We start from the raw sequence: 16,823 nt of genomic DNA, 5'->3' as shown, positions 1-16,823 counted from the left end.
CATGCAAGATTCATTACAGTTATGAACAAACAAATTATCAATGAGCACAAGCCTGAAAATGGAAAAACTATCATAGAATGTGCTGTGCCATTACAAATTATTCAGGGTAAGCCGATGAATTGTAACTCACTGAAATGAAGGAAGCAGGGACAATAAAAGCATAGCAAGCAATGTTAAATGAATAAAAGCAAAGAGTTTGGGGAGAACATTATGAAGAGGAAGACAATAGATCAAAAAATTAGAAATCAGTAAAAAAGGAAACAAAAGAAAAAAACAGATTTCCCAATAATTAAAAAATCAAAGACAAAACTAGATAAAAAAAAAACTTTAAAGGGAATAAAAAAGAAAAAGTAACATATGAGTATTTCTTTGGTCTGGAGAGACATCTCAGTGGTTAAGAGCACTTGCTGCTTTTGTACAGGACCTATGTTTGACTCCCAACATCCACATGATGGAACTCCAATTCTACAGGATATAGCAACTTCTAACCTTTGTATGCACCAGGTACATATGTTGTGGGCAGTCATACATGCAGGCAAAACACCCATACACATGAAAAATAAGATACTTTTTAAAAGCCTAATTTTTAACCTAAGATAAAGTCCAGATTCTAATTAGTAATAAATAAGCATATTTCTAAGAGTAATTTTAAAAAATGACAATCTTAGGGTCAAAAGAAAATAAATTGAGATGTTTGAGCAACTCAATTCTGGGTCTTCGAAAATCTGATTCTACCAGTTATGCACATGGTGGGGGATGAACAGCCAATCTTGGAAAGCAATCCCAGCTTTGAGATTGGTCACGGTGGAGGACTTGCCGCTCTGCTTTCAAGGCCTCCTAAGTATCATTCATGCTGCTGGAGGGATGCTACTTAGTGGGTATAAAGCACACTCCTGGAACTCCAGGCTCTATAGCATTCTCAAATGACATGTACATAGCTCCAGAGGTCAGTCCATAATCTGGCCTCAGGCTCTCAAACTCAGTGATTTTTTTAATTTGATGAAATGTTTTTCTAGCTACAGAGGGCTGGAAGCACCATTCCCCATGTACTTCCCAGCCTGAGCTGGGCCTCCTGCTAACTGCACCCTTCAACTTGTTGGTCTCTGGCCCTACTGCCTTCCACAGCTACCTTCTTTGGTCTCCTTTCACTAGATGCTATGGAAGGTAAACTAAGGCTCCATGATTGTGGCTATTCCCTATTCCTTTATCTCAAGTCCTCAAGATAGGTCAATTTCTCTCTCTCTCTCTCTCTCTCTCTCTCTCTCTCTCTCTCTCTCTCTCTCTCTCTCTGTGTGTGTGTGTGTGTGTGGCTTTGTCCTCTTTTAAACATTGTAAACACCTCCATAGAAAAATGACAAGGAAGAAAGGAAGGAAGGAAGGAAGGAAGGAAGGAAGGAAAGAAGGAAGGAAGGAAGGAAGGAAGGAAGGAAGGAAGGAAGGAAGGAAGGAAGGAAGGAAGGAAGGAAGGAAGGAACCCAACCATTAAACTAACTTCAGATGCTAAATCCCAAGACAGAAATAAAAACATGAAAACACAAGCCCTCAAAACAGTGTTTCATTTTCTCTAAATATTATCAATCCTGTCAAAATGACCTCCAATGATATTGACTTAGAAGACTTTCCAAAGAATTCAAAAATATAATTATAAGTACGTTTGATGAAGACATAAATGTTCTCCAAGAGAAAAACAAGAAGCTGACTAAAAGAAGTCAGTGCAAGTTAGGGAAACAGAACTCAGTCCAAGTCACTGAAGAAGGAAACTGACACAATGCTTGAAATGAAAACTCAGTTGGTTCAGTGGAAAGCCTCAACAACAGAGCAGATAGAGTGAAGAGCTAGATGTCAAAGCTTAAAGAAAATGTGCAGAAACTGAATCATTCTATCGAGGTCAGTGAAACTAAAGAGAAGATGGGAATGAAACCTGGGAAGGGTTTGGTACATCAGTGAAAGACTAAATCTACAAATAGTTGGCATGCAAGAAGAGTTTCATGTTACAGGCATAGGAAGTACGACTAACAAAATCATAGAAGAAAATCTTCACATCTGTAGGCAGTCATGACCATTCAGCAACAAAATCATAGAAGAAAATCTTCATATATGGAGATGGTCATGCCCATTGAGCTACAAGAGGCAGACAGAACACCAAATAGACAGGGCCTGCATATCATATACTCAAAAACACAGACACCTACAATAGAAAACATATATGCTGTGGGAGAGAAGAGCCACATCTTACATGGAAGCAGGCCAATCAGGATAACATTATTCAATAGAAAACTGTAAGTCCAAAAGACCTGGGAAAGATTTATCACAAGTTCTGAAAGGTTACATCTGCCACCCACTATGACACTCAATAAACAATCTATCATATTGAGGAACAATAAAAACAAACTAAAAGATTTATGGCCACTAAGCTAACTCTACAGAAGATAATAGAAGAAACACTTTGAACTGAAGAGAAGATGAAATACACCCAAGAGGCCACAGGAGGGAAAGTAAAATCTATCATGATTGTTAATTTAAAAAGTTCCATGAAAATTACCTGGACTAGCAAGTCCCTCTTTGATGACAGGATTCTAAGAGGAAGGGTCAGGAGATGAGAAGATAAAGAAAATAAATTAAAAAAAAAAAAAACCAGTCAGGAGATCTTGCTTAAACTATGTCTTATGCCAGAGAAGCTTTGTAAAAAGTACAGAATCTTATATACAGTCTTTCCTGACAGGAAAAATAAGATGGAGCCAACAAAAAAGTGTTACACAATGAGACAGAGTCACTGGGAAGCTAATCAAGCAGTGTTACACAGGGAACACAGATGACCTCAAGGACATCAGAGACCTTGGGACTCTGACAACCATAGCCCACGTGTTTTCTGAAGTTGACAGTACCAACCATTAACTTACATATGTTTATAATTTCAATGTCTGTTTTCTTGGTTCCTGTGGAGTGGCTCTGATTAGGTCAGATTTGATGTCTTGTTGTCAGCTGTTAGAATAGCCTCACCTGCTTACTTCCTAGTTCCAGTCGTACGTTTGGCGTACATTTCTTCCAGCCTGTCTGTCTAAAGTGCCCTTTGTTTTTGATAGTGTTGTGTTTCTTATAGAAAGCACAATTATAGGCCCCTTGTCATTATTCATTCTTCTTGTCTGTTACTTTGGATTGTGGAATCGAGACCATTACATTGAGAGTTGTTATTGAAATTTGTATATTAATTCTTGTCATTTTGCTGCTTTTGTATTGTCCTCTGTTGAGGGCTAGGTCAACCAAATGTTTTCCCTTGATGTATGGAAAATAAACACAATTTCTTCTCTAAACCAGGAACACACTTAGCAAAGCCAGTGTTGGCCCTAAGCATAGGTTCTCACACAGACATATAGTGGCCACATTATTCTAACAGACAGACAAATAAAACACTTTTAGGAACCTGTGTCAGCTGACCACCTTAAAAATCCTGGCATAGGTAGGTGGCAGAAGCCAAGAAGCACAGAGGTGGTCCCATTATAGAACATATTAGCAGATACTGTAAGAGGGAACAGAAACGTAAGGATGGAAGAACTATATGGTTTTTGAGTGGAAGGAGATGGGGGCCAAAAGCAGAAGAAATTCTTGTTTTTTTTTTTGTTTTGTTTTGTTTTTTGTTTTTTGTTTTGGTGTTTTGAGACAGGGTTTCTCTTTAGCTTTGGAGCCTGTCCTGGAACTAGCTCTTTGTAGACCAGGCTGGCCTTGAACTCACAGAGATCCGCCTGCCTCTGTCTCCTGAATGCTGGGATTAAAGGCGTGCACAACCACCGCTTGGCTGAAATTCTTGTTTTTTAACAGAATATCTTCATGTTCCCGAAACTTGCTACATTTCTTGCATTTAGTCAGTCGTCTAGGTAAATAATGAATGTGCTACTCAGTTTAGTCTATCCGATTTGAGTAACTAGGAAGAGTATTTGAATGATATTTTTTTAACTCTTAACTTTTAAAAGGACAAAGAAAATATGATATAGGTAAAATAAAATCTCTCTCTAATTCGCTAGCATTAAATTAGCTATGTAGTTTTGTACTGAATAAGTTATATAGAAATTGTTAAATGGGGGCTGGAGAGATGGCTCAGTGGTTAAGAGCACCGGCTGTTCTTCCAGAGGTCCTGAGTTCAATTCCCAGCAACCATATGGTGGCTCACAACCATCTGTAATGAGATCTGGCGCCCTCTTCGGGCATGTGCGCATACATGCAGGCAAAATAATGTATACATAATGAATGAATAAATAAATAAATCTTAAAAAAAAAAAGAAATTGTTAAATGAATGTTTTTAGAATGTAGCTCCCTAATTGTCCGGAAATGGATGCCAGTGGGTAACTGATATTCTCCTCTGTGTCACCCACTCTCTCACTGGTCAGCTCACAAAGGGTTGGGGCAGTAGGGCAAACTTCCTCATGGAGTGCTGTCACCTGGGCTTTCCATAGTCAGTTCTAAATTCTCAGACTTGTTCATTTGGAGAGCTACCCAAGCTCTCTTGCCAAACGGCTCTTTCCCTTGGTAGTTCTTATGGTTGGCTCTAACATCCCCATTCTTTGGCTTCCCATGGCAAGTCTGTGCAGGTAGGATCTTGAAGCCTTATGAAAACTCCTACTACATACTTACAGTGGAATTTTTAAGTTTGTCAGCTTTCCCAGATGCTATGTTACGCCAATAGTTCCTCAGTGACTGGTTGGACTTCTGTGCCTCTGTGTTTGTTTGTGTAGCTTAAGCTTGGTCAGGTCTTATGTGTGCTGTCACAACCATGGTGAGTTCATAAGTGTAACTGCCTTGTTGAGTGTGGCCAAAACAGCTTCCTCGTGCTACCAACCACCTCTCTATGTACCATCTTTCTGTCCCCTCTTCTGTGGCGACCCCTGAGTCCTTTGGTGAGAGAAGTGATATGTACATCCCATTTAGGGCAGATCCCTGAGCACAGATAATAGATATTTTTATCCCCACAGAAAACAGAGAAGTATAGGAAATATTGAAAACTCAATGGGACTCAACAGAGAATCCTGGCTAAGAAAACAGCTGAGGATTTGAGAAGGCCAGCGTCAGTAAAGAGAGGTGTCCAGACTTGGATGGTCAGATTGTTTCAGAAGGCTAGCCTCATGCCCAGACTGCTCAGCACATGCGAATCAGAAATTCCAGAGTCTGGGGAGAGTCCTGCAGTCCTGTCAGGGTCCTCAAACTGAGAGGGTCTTTCCCACACATGATCAAGGTGCCATGGGATGCTGGTAAAATTATATCTAAGTGACAAGATGTGATGGTAAGTTTTAAATGTCTCCTTGGCAAAACCTGAGCTGTTGAGATTACTGACTGGGCCAATAAGTTGGCTCAGCTGGTAAGGGCACTTGACACCAAGCCTGACGACCTGAGTTCCAATCCTGGGACCTGAATGGTAGAAAAAGAGACATAGCCCCAATAGGTTGCCCTCTGACTACCACATGTGTTACGTAACACGTAACATATGTGCCCACACACATACACACACACATGCACACATACACATGCACAAATATATAAATCAATGTAATAGACAGTTTAGATAAATGTAGTGGATTTTGTCTAAATATAATTTTTTTAAAATCATGAAATTTGCAGAAAATGAGTATAACTGAAAATTATCACATAAAGCAAAAACATTCCAGACCCTCAAAGACAAATACTAGCTCGTATCCTAGACTTTAATTTTCATTTATCTGTTGGACTGTTATAGGCCATGAACCTAGAAAATAAACAATGAAAAGTATAAGAGATCTTAAGGAATAGTTAGAGAGGAAAAAGGAAAAAAAATGAAAAAGAAGGCACTGAGGAGTAATGGGGGCAAAAAGGGAGCCAGTAGGAGGGGATAAGGGGATTAGGGAAGAGGATCAACAAAAACAAAAACAGGCTGGGGAGATAGCTCATTGGTTAAAGAGCACTGGCTGCTCTTTTAGATGACCCAGGTTCGGTTCTCAGCACCAACTATCTGTAACTCTAGTACTATGGGATCCAATACCCTCTTCTGGTCTCTATGGACACTTACATACATTGAAGACAAAACACATATATGCATAAAATATACATTAATTATCTCTGAACTGCGGGTGGTGATGCACATCTCTAATACCAGCACTCTGGAGGCAAGGGCAGGAGGATCCCCATGAGTTTAAGGCCAACCTTCTCTACATAGTAAGTTCCAGAGTAGACAGAGTTACATAGAGAGACCCTGTCTCAATAAATAAATAAATAAATCTTTAAAATAAAGTAAATGGAGGAACATAATAAATAGATGGAATTTTAAAAGTAAAAAGAATAATGAAATGTAACCTTATCTTCCACTGTAATTCTTCAACTCACTCAATTAAGCTCTGTGTCTAGTTTTCATTCCGCAATGACAACATAAGTGTTTCTTGCATTGTTATACTTTCAAGACAGAATTTGCCTTTTTCCCCCTTTCTTTCAGTACATCAAGAGCAACTGTCACAACCTGTGTCTATTATTACTGGGAGTCTTCTGTTGTTTGGTTTGGTTTTGTGAGACCAGGTCTTGCTACATAGCTCAGATTTCCTGCAAACTCATAATCCTCTTATCTTAGCATCCAGAGTCCTGAGACTGCTGTGCTCAGTATCAGCAATTCCTGTTATCACCATTGTATAGGTAAGAAAACTAAGTTTCAGGGCTGGAGAGATGGCTCAGCAATTAAGAGCATATACTGATCTTCCAAAGGTCCAAATTCGGTTTCCAGCACCTAGATGGATAGCTTTCCATAAGTAACTCCAGCTTCAGGGGGGATCCAATGCTTTTGGCACCTGTAGACACCCACACTCAGATAAACATAATCAAAAATAAGATAAATATGCAAGAAGAAGAGGAAGAAGGAAGAAAAGAAAGAGTAATAGAGACAGAGGGGGAGGGAAGAAGGGAAAGAGGGAAGGAAGGAGGGAGGGAGGGAGAGAGGAAGGAAGGAAGGAAGGAAGGAAGGAAGGAAGGAAGGAAGGAAGGAAGGAAGGAAGGAAGGAAGGGAAGAAGGGAGTGTGGGGAGAGAGGAAAGAAGAAAGGGAGGAAGTCTCAGAGGTAAGGAGAGTAAAACAGTACCCAGAGTAGTGTCACCTAAGCCTGACTTTTCCTTGCAATCCCCAATTCTACAAGCAGCAAAGTCCTTGACTTCCCGGCGGGGGGCTGTGTCTTATAAAAACTCTGTAAACATGATTTGCTTTCAGATCTGTGCTAGTGGCTTTTGTTTTGGACCAGCCCATTTTTCACTGCCTTAGCAGAGGAATGAAAGGCTGGCAGAGCCTCTGGGTCACTTAAGTTTCTTAACAGACATAGGGATACTAAGTGCTCCACCTTTTTCCAACTGTGCTCCAAGAACCAGAGCTTTCCTCAATTTGTTGTTGTTGTTAACATTTTACTTATTCTTTGACAATTTAATACATTTGTGTGATGTACATTATTAAATAAATTTCTTCTTTAGTATCCTCTCTTAATGCTCTCCCACTCCTGTTCTTCCCAATAAACTCCCCTGCCCTCCTCCTGATTGCTTTCTTCCTCTTCTTCCTCTTCATCCTTTTCCTCTTCCTTCCTTCCTTCCTTCCTTCCTTCCTTCCTTCCTTCCTTCCTTCCTTCCTTCCTTCCTTCCTTCATTTAGTTTTTCATTTAGGAGAAAGGGTTTCTTGTGTAGCCCTGGCTGTCCTGGAACTAGTTCTGTAGAACAGGCTGGCCTAAAACTCACAGATCCACTTGCTTCTGCCTCTTGAGTGCTGAGATTAAAGACATGCTACCACTGTCCAGCTTCTTCTTTTAATTTTGATATTCTTTTATTTTTGATCTTGTTTTAAAAGAAGCTATCATTGTATAGCCCTGGATGGCCTGGAACTTATTGAGTAGATCAGTCTGGCCTTAAGTTCACAGAGATCTGACTGCCTCTGCCTCCTAAATGCTGGCATCAAATGCCAGTCATGGCTACACAGTGAGAACCTTGTTCCCCGAAAAAATGTTTCTAGTTGCTTGTGAATGTGTGTGTTTGTATGTGTGTTTGTATGTTCATGCCACCACCATGCCACAAGGATTAGGAATTTGAGGCCAGTCTCTATTATACAGAAATCTGATCTCTCTCTCTCTCTCTCTCTCTCTCTCTCTCTCTCTCTCTCTCTCTCTCACACACACACACACACACACACACACACACACAGTAACAATAAGGAAAGCAAGCCTGAATCTAGCATGTCCACTCTGGCCTGCCCTACATGACTCCTGATCACACTCACTGGAGTTCTGTTTCTGCTATTGAGCTGACAAAAGTGCTAATTCCAGAAATCTGGGGAGAAAGTCTTTGTCAAACTCTATCACACCCTCCTGTCAGATTCCAGGGCCTCCTCAGCTTGTGTTAGATAAATCACAGTGACATCTCCTTAAAGAGTCAGCTATCTCCTTAAGGGTCATACAGGCATCTTCTCTTCCCAATAGCGTATTATGACACTGTAAGGAAATGAAGAACTGCTGGAGGAACTCTATAGTAAATCATCATCTAGATTTGACCACAATCGACCTAAATGGTAGCACAATCACTGTGTGCTGCATAACGACATTTCATTGATGAAACACTGTCTCATGGTACTTTTGGGGAGAGATGTAAAAATTGACATATTCCCTCAACCTGGAAGAGCATGAGATAAATTGTTTTTTAGCGATTACTCATGGAGCCCTGGATGACCAAGACACCTGCAATTTCTCCATCCCCTCTCCAATTCCCTGCTTAACAAGACCTCATTTTATAGAGGCTTTAGAATTTATGCAAACCTGGGTTCAGAGCACTACCTAGTGTTAAAGCAGCAGAATTGACTTTGGCCTCAGACTACACAAAACACACCCCCAAAATAGAAAGAGTTGCTTGCTTTGCTGCAGTCTAGGTACTAGAATAGCTAAGTGGTGGTTTGCTCTGAAATGGAATTAATTGGCAAGGATTTGGAAGACCTGTGTGCTAGTTCTGCTTATGTTGCTATGATCAAATACCCTGGCAAAAATCAACTAGGGAAAGAAAGGGTTTTTTTTTTTTTTTTCAGTTTACAGTTCCAAATTGCAGTCCATTATTGCACAGAAGTTAATGAGGCAGAAACTTAACACAGCTGGTCACATCACAATCACAGTCAAGAGCAGAGAGAAATGCATGCACCCATGTCCACTTGCTTGCCTGTGCTCAGCTTGATTTTTTCACTCTTATACAGTTCAGGACCACTTGCCTAGGTTGTGGTGCTGCCCATAGTGAATTGGGCTTCCTACATCCATTAGCTTAATTAAGACAATCCCCACAGATGTAACCCACAGGTCAACTCAAACACAGACAACACTTCTTGAGACTCTCTTGCCAGTTGTTTGTAGATTATCAAGTTGGCAATTAAAGCTAGTCATCACATCTAGTCTCACTGTAACCATATACACAGTGGTAGTATAATACGGTTGTAATGGAGTCCCTACTTCTCTGCTTAACATTGTAGAACATGTTACTCTTGTGATTGGTGATATTGATATAAATAAACTAAGTGATCTGTCAGTCACAAGAAGACATCCCAGGAGCTAGAGACACGGTTCATTGGTAAAGGGCACTCATTCATTCCTCTTGCAGAGGTCCCAGATTTGGTTCCAGCACCCACTTTGTGGCTCACAATTGCTTGCAACTCCATTTCTAGGAGCTCCAACTTGAGGACCTGAGTTAGGATTGCAGCACCTACACAGAACACCAAATGTGACCTCACATGTTCCTGAAACTCAGTGCTGTGTGGGAGGCAGAGACAGGAGGATTGCCAGGGATGCCCAGTTGCCATCTTAGTTTTAGATTCAATAAGTAATGTAGTTTTAAAGAATAATCAAGAGTATCAGAGAAATATACCTGATGTCCTTTTGGCCATGTGTTCACACACAGGCATTCAATAGTCCCTAAAACAAATAAATAAAAGAAAATTAAAATGTAACTATGATAATCAGCATCATTCACTTTCATTTTTCTTTAAACATTTGTAGTAACCTTTGTCTTTTATATAAAATTTTAGTCAATTACTTTGTAATTATAATTATTTGTATTTTGTGTTTGTTTCTACTACTCTATATTTTCTTAACCATCCTAAGCATGTCATTTTTACTCCTTTCTGTCTTTTACTTATAGAGACTTTCAAATTTCCACATTTTTTATTCAAAAAATTGTTATTTATGCATTTACCTTTGTATATTTTGATTAGCCAACTTGAAACTAGGCTTTCATCCCCACACCCAAAGCCCCAGAGGTCACTTCCATAAACCTTCTCTGGCCTGATGGCTGCATCTTGGATCTCTGAACATATTATTCTGCCAAAAGGGCCTGTGTAATTCCATGTCCTGTCATTTACCATGTGGTAAAGACAGCTTTCCCAGAGTATAATTCCCCAGGCAGAAGACAGCATTATGTTATTGAAACATTTTAAATGTCATATTCTTTAGGAACTTTGAAGTATTTGAAGATCACCTATTTATCCAAAATATATCTCTGTGTGTTCTTGAAAGCATACCTAACAGGACTATAAGTTTGATAGTTATAGATTATTCTTAACCTGTATTTATTATCCTAAATAACTTATAAGGACTAAAACTTTAAAAACAATTTTTAACAGGCTGTGTAGGTACAATACCTTAAACAAGAATAGAAACATATATACAGTCTAATCAAAATAGTCTTAAATTTGTATCAATATGCAAAAGTCTGTATAAATGTAAAATTTTGAGACTAGTGATTATTTAAAGTAGACTCAGAGATCTACCCTTTATCTCATCATTTTATACTATATCTCCCTTTTTTTCCTTGACAAAGAAATCCTTGAATCTAATTCCTTTGTTTAGCATTATTTCCTGACCATGACCAAAAACTACTTGTAGCCAACTCCTCTAAATGATGACAAACATCTATAATTTTTCAAATGACCAAAAGCCATACACCCTGCATCTTAGGAATGTGGTCATCATGTTCTCTAGACTGTTTTCTGTTGTCTGGGGGCACTGGAGTCTCTAGGGGACCCTGGGAAAATTAGGACAATGGTCAATTCCTGGGAGAGTTAGCTATATTATTTGTTGTCTAGTCTCTCTGCAATGGAAAAATGTAAGGTTTACCTGAAGTTCTGACTGGAGTATTCTGTGAGACTGGATCATCTCAGCCAGCAGTCTTGAAGTTGTCTGGATACAGATCTCTGATGAAATTATGATAGAGGCACTCTGAGATGCTGGATCAAATGGGTCCCTTGTTTTCATTGGCATCTCATCCTGTTGCTCTAAGAACACATAAACTTTCAAAGGTAGCATACATATCTGGGTTAACAGAAGTATGGAATGTGTGGTGTGTACAAGTCAGTTAGAGAAAAATTTTTGCCTTATATTTGAGCAGGTAAAATCATCTGTCAACTTTATAAGTCTGCTTGGACCGTATAATCAAACTGTAATATATATCTTTATTCATGCCATGTGAAGGGTTGACATGTAATAGTAAGTCACGAGAACTCCATATACAATAAGATTTATCATGTTTCATTTCATCTCAGATATGTTCCCGTTTCAAGTATCAGTTTACATGTCACCCGTTCTTTAGTATTTTTTGGCTTGCTCCCCCATGTCTATAGCCAAAATACTCTTGCAGTCATATCTGATCTCTATTAATCTGGAAGCATCCACAGTCTTTTATATCCCATGGAAACAAAGCATAACCTCTCCCCCAATACAACACCTTATCCTACTTTCATTTTGAAGTTAAGACATTTTTTAAAATATATAGGCTGGCTTAATTTAGTGGTATCCATAACCCAATGTCTCTCAGCATCTATTATTTTTTGTACTCTAGCAGTAAATACTTCAAAGTTGACAAGACTTCATATAGGATCCAAACTCCCTGTGTATTTTCTATCCTTACAGAACTTACTTTTATTACCTTACTCTTTCTTTAAAGACTTTACTATTTTTAAAGTATTTATTTTTATATGACTGTCTATCCCCATTTTTTCTTAAACCTATGCACATTGTTAACATGTTTAGATTTTTCCATCTGAACATGTTTTACTGCATATCTGTAGCCTTTTATGAACAAAACTTTAAACCTGTCATTTGTCTTAGCACATGGCACCCTGATGGCTCAAGCATGCAGGCAGCTGCTTGGAGATGTGTCTCTATACTGCAACTGGTATGGGAGACATGAGAATAGAAAGATACATTTGGCTCTGTTTTGTGTATTTAGAATCTTTATTTAAGCTTTCTTGGGTCTTATGTAGATATACATAAGATCAGATGTTGGACACCATTTGTAATTGGATTTTTCTGTCCAGGCAGCTTGCTCCAAAATGAACAACATAAACACTTATTATTGATTAAGAAAGCTCAGCTGATAGATTTGTTTCTAACTATCTCTTATATTACCAATTTTTATTATTTACTTTTTGCCTTGTGACTTTATTACTTTTACTCTATACTGCCCGTACTGTTTTCCTGTTTCCTCTGCCTCTGACTGTAGACTGTCTTTACCTCTGCCCTTCTTTCCAGCATCTTCTCTACTCTGAAAATCCTGCCTAGTCATTGGACATTTGGGCTTTTTATTAAACCAATCTGAGTGACAAATCTTCACAGTGTGTAAAAAAGATTATTATACAACAGTAGTCAGAGAACTGCAAACAAAGAGGGGACAGAGAAAAGAAAAAGGGAAAGAAAGTGAGTGCACAGAACCTCTAGATAAGTAGTTGAGGAGTGACATTACCTCAGCCAATACACTCTAATATGAGCAGGAGACTGAAGTGAGTCCTTCAGATACCTTAGGGGAGAATTCCATATGGGCAAAGCAATAGATTCAGGGTCACTGAGGGAGTAGAGATCATGTTATTCACCTCCTCCAAGTATGGTGATCCCACTTTCACACACCTAGCTAGGCTCACTGATAAGCATGTGTGCTCAGGACACAGGCTCCATCTTTTCAGCAAATGCAGAGGCCCCAATGTTCATTGATTTCTCTCTTTTCTACTAGCCTCCCTCTTAACCTACCGGCTGCCTTCTACTGTTGCCCAGCTCACCATTGAATCAGGACCACCCATTTCTGCTGAAGGAGATAATGTTCTTTTGTTTATGCATAATATGCCTGAAAATGTTCAAGTCTTTTCCGGTTCACAGGAGTGATGGTACTCAAGAGCCATGAAATTTCAAGATATGTGGTAGCTACCAGCTCATGTATGTTGGGGCCTGCACACAGTGGTAGAGAGACAGCATTCAATAATGGATCTCTCCTGATCAAGATGTCACCAGGAATGACTCATGGTTCTACATCCTATGAACCACACATTTCATATCTTAAATAACATGTGTGGAGTTTTTTGTACATTTTAAGTCATTCTTTTTAACCTCTGGAGATGGATGGGTTCATTTCATTGTACATACACAGGACTGTCAAGGCTGAATAAATCTACCTCCCATCTACATTCTTTTCTCATGTTGTGACTTTAGGATTGAGCTCCACATATGCATTGTGGAGACAAACTCCCATAGATCAGAATCGCTCACCTGACTCCAGAGAGAATTTGTACTAGGTAACTCAATCAAGAATGTCAGCCTCAGCACAGACTCTCACCACAATCATAGACCTAGGTTTGGGGAAAGATGAGGAAACAATGGGACCTTCAGTGACCCTGGCACCAGAACTCTATCCTAGACTCAAATCAGAGGGAGGAAGGACAGCAGATCTGACACCAGAACAGCAAGGTTTGGGGGAAGTGCTGGAGCTAATTCTTCAGGGAGGAAGAACATAGCAGACAGCAAAGGCCATGGAGCCACCCTTCACATCTCTATTCAAATGACTCACAAATTGGCAGGAACTTTTGTTACACATACCTAGGCCACCCCTATCCTGTGATGGAGGGGTTCTCTCAGAAATGACTTAGAGTCTCCTGAAGAGGATAAGGGCCTGAAAGGAGAGTTGGGGCTTCTCTTTTTGCTGGAGAGAAGAAGATACAACAAGGGAGACAGAGGCTTACCGGCAGGAAGCTCTTTATGGGCAGGAAATATTAAGGGGGAAGGAGAAATATTAGATTCTTCTTTAACCAAGTTAATCACCTTGTCAACTATATTCATAAGACTAATGTTTCCATATATGACAAGATGACTGTTCAAATGAAAATCAAATTTGTTATGGGACAATGGTCTTTTATCCTTTCACTTACATTATTTTTAATAAAACGCTGATTGACCAGTACCCAAGCAAAAAGTGAAGGTGGGGCAATGAGAATTCTTGGAAGAGGTAAGTTTTAGTCTACAGTTGTGACCCAGACACAGAAGAAGCAAAATGTGACCATCTCGCTGAATAAGGTACAGAGCCATGGCTAACATAGACAAGAATAATGGGCTAATATAAGTTATTTGAGTTAATAAGAAGCTTGAGCTAATGGGCCAATCAGTTTTATAATTAATGTTGACCTCTGTGTGTTTCTTTGGGACAGAATGACTTCAGGACCCGGTGGGACAGAAACCTCAGTCAACAAATGGTGCCCAATGTGGGGCAACTACATCCACAGAAAGCCTAAGAAAGCTTGGAAAGTAATTCTAGACAAAAAAAAATAGCATTAACCACAGCTTATTGATAGCAGCATTTTCTTAGTAGGGCTCTGTTTGCTAGAGGCAAATACATTTCATTTTAGAGAGGCTTCCTTTCTCAGCTTTAGCTGCAAAACTTTGCAGCAGTTTTAAGAGGGTCTGACACAAAACACTTAAATTGTGTTTATAAATAACCTACAGCATACTTTTTGGAAGCTAAACAAAGGATATTAGATTCACAGTTCTTGGTTTTTAAAAAAGGGGAAAGAAGTACTGTGGGACAATGGTCTTTTATCTTGTCACTTGTATTATTTTTAATAAAACACTGATTTGGCTAGTAGCCAGGCAAAAAGTAGAGGCAGGGCAATGAGAATTCTGGGAAGAGGGAAGTTTCAGTCTACAGTTGTGACCCAGACACAGAGGAAGCAAGATGTGACTGCCTCTCTGAATAAGGTACTGAGCCATGTGGCTAACACAGAGAAGAATAATGGGCTAATATAAGTTATAAGAGTTAATAAGATGCCTGAGCTAATGGGCCAATCAGTTTTATAATTGATGTAGACTTTTGTGTGTTTCTTTGGTACTGAATGATTGTAGGACCAGGTGAGACAAAAACCTCAGTCAACACAAACTGCATTGGGCCAGTGAGATAACTTAAATGATATGGGTACTTGATGTCAGTCCTAATGACCTAAATTCAACCCCCATATCCCACAAACTAGGAGAAGAGAACTAAATAACAAAAGTTGACCTGTGACTTACACATGGATACTGTGGCATGTCCCCACTCCCTCCCTCCCTCTCTCTCTCTCTCTCTCTCTCTCTCTCTCTCTCTCACACACACACACACACACACACACACACACTCACACTCATATATCATTAGTATGCACATGTGATCTCCCGGAAGAAGTAAATAAACATAAAAATCAAATTGGGGTATAAAAACTATAATTTGTTTGGAATCTGAGAATTTGGCAAACTAATTCATGGAGATACAGTGACCTGAAGTGTGCCTTCATTTGTTCATTTATTCATTTATCCACTGAGTTTTTTATAGGCACTGGACTTTCCAAAAATATTAAACTGGGCCCTGGCAACAAATTCCTAGTAGTAGATTGAAAGACACATGAACAAGGGCATCAAGAAGGTACTACAAAGGTACTAATGAAAAATAAGTCAGAATGTGAAGACCCAGGTTCTGCCAAGAAGAGACCATCAGAGGCACATTCCTTGATGTACACTGGTTGTGAACAGGGATCTGAGGGTGGTGAAAGGTGAGTCATGTAGACAGATGAGGAGAAAGTTTTATATAGAGGAAATCATGAGTTCAATGGCACCGAGTACATGGAGGTTATGTTTCTGGGTTTGAACAAGTAGGATAGGCATACTGTCTCACACACACCAAGGATGAGTGATGGACATACCTGTTTAAGACTGAGAGACCCATTTTTCCACCAAATACAAGGATTCATTATTGATATGTTTGTTTCTATTTCCTTCTAGCCCCAATTTTAGGCTTCAAGAACCCTTCCCAACCCACAATTGAGTTGGTGCTACCCATGGTTACTGAGAGAAAAAAAAAACAATGTTCTTTTACTGGACCATAATCTGCCAGAGAAGCTTCTAAGCTTTGCTTGGCCCAAAGGTGTACTTCCACTTAGCCACTTAAAGATAGCAAACCATGCAATTCTCATTAATTCAAGTATGCTGGTACATGTATATTTTGGCAAATCAACAATATATACCAATAGATCTCTTCTATTCCAGGATGTCACTCAGAAAGACACAGGAATTTGTACCCTACAAACCATAACTGCATATTTGAGATCAGAATGGGCCATTATGCACCCCCAAGTAAACAGTAAGTGATGCTTTGTGACCCCTTGTCAAAATGGAATTTGTTCTACTCTATAGACAGAAGGCGGTAAGGTCTAGCCTGTGCCTATTTCTTCTCTGCACTGTGTCTTCTTATTTGTATTTGGGTACTTAGTGAAAGACACACAAATTGTACTACATCAGAAGCCTTTGTCACCCTCAGTTCAGACTCTCTGGGCTCTTGCCATGTACATAACCCTGAGAAAGATGTCATGGGACTTGAGCAGGAAGAAAATGAGAAGAGCGTGAAATCCTGGTAGAGTGGTGAGCACCATGGTACCATGGCTCCAGAGTGGATTCCAGGTAACGCCAGGGAGTTTTGTGATATTACTTGAATTTGACTACCTATAATAGCTAACTGGAAGCAATGCTTTATTAT

General features: G+C 39.5%; 1 pseudogene; it reads left to right on the top strand.

Moving 5' to 3' along the window:
* Positions 1-21: 21 nt before the first annotated feature.
* LOC130868682 (carcinoembryonic antigen-related cell adhesion molecule 3-like) lies at positions 22-16,438 on the top strand (annotated as a pseudogene).
* Positions 16,439-16,823: the final 385 nt, after the last annotated feature.

This window comes from Chionomys nivalis, chromosome 2 (assembly GCF_950005125.1).
Source record: "Chionomys nivalis chromosome 2, mChiNiv1.1, whole genome shotgun sequence".
NCBI lineage: Eukaryota > Metazoa > Chordata > Mammalia > Rodentia > Cricetidae > Chionomys > Chionomys nivalis.
This window is presented reverse-complemented; position numbering and strand designations above follow the sequence as displayed.